The following is a 573-nucleotide window of genomic DNA, read 5'->3' on the forward strand; positions in this document are numbered from 1 at the left end:
CCGGCAGGAACCAGAGGGTCAGCTGTTGGTCACTGATATTTTTTTCCTTAAGAAGATATCAACCTCATTAAGCCAAAGAGAGTCTTCTTATTACAATTAGTTTCTCACCTGAGTGGTCCAAACTATATTTTCCTCATAGCTTCTTTCCAAATGCTATATGTCTCATAAGCACTAGGTCAGAATGCTGTCTTTCTGCTACACAATTGGCTATAATATCATATATACATGTACTTTTTTTTTTTAAATATGGAACGCTTCACGAATTTGCGTGTCATCCTTGCGCAGGGGCCATGCTAATCTTCTCTGTATCGTTCCAATTTTAGTATATGTGCTGCCGAAGCGAGCACTATATACATGTACTTTTAAAAATATTATTTAAAAATAATAAAAGTCACGCATAATTGGCATTCTCTCCTAAGCCCAAGTATGTTTACGAACTAGCACACAGATTAAAGCCCATAAAACCACTCATTCAAAGATGGCTCCTCTCTGGTCTCTTAGAGAGCCTCTTAGAGACTGCTATCTCGATGACCCCGATTTTGTGGTTTTTCTATTTAATAGAAGTTGCCGTGG

General features: G+C 38.0%; 1 non-coding gene across 1 annotated transcript; it reads right to left on the reverse strand.

The window, feature by feature from the left end:
• Nucleotides 1-240: 240 nt before the first annotated feature.
• On the reverse strand, nucleotides 241-347 carry LOC122447728. The gene has a single exon (XR_006271377.1). It is a non-coding gene; the product is annotated as a U6 spliceosomal RNA (small nuclear RNA).
• Nucleotides 348-573: the final 226 nt, after the last annotated feature.

This window comes from Cervus canadensis, chromosome 9 (assembly GCF_019320065.1).
Source record: "Cervus canadensis isolate Bull #8, Minnesota chromosome 9, ASM1932006v1, whole genome shotgun sequence".
Lineage (NCBI taxonomy): Eukaryota > Metazoa > Chordata > Mammalia > Artiodactyla > Cervidae > Cervus > Cervus canadensis.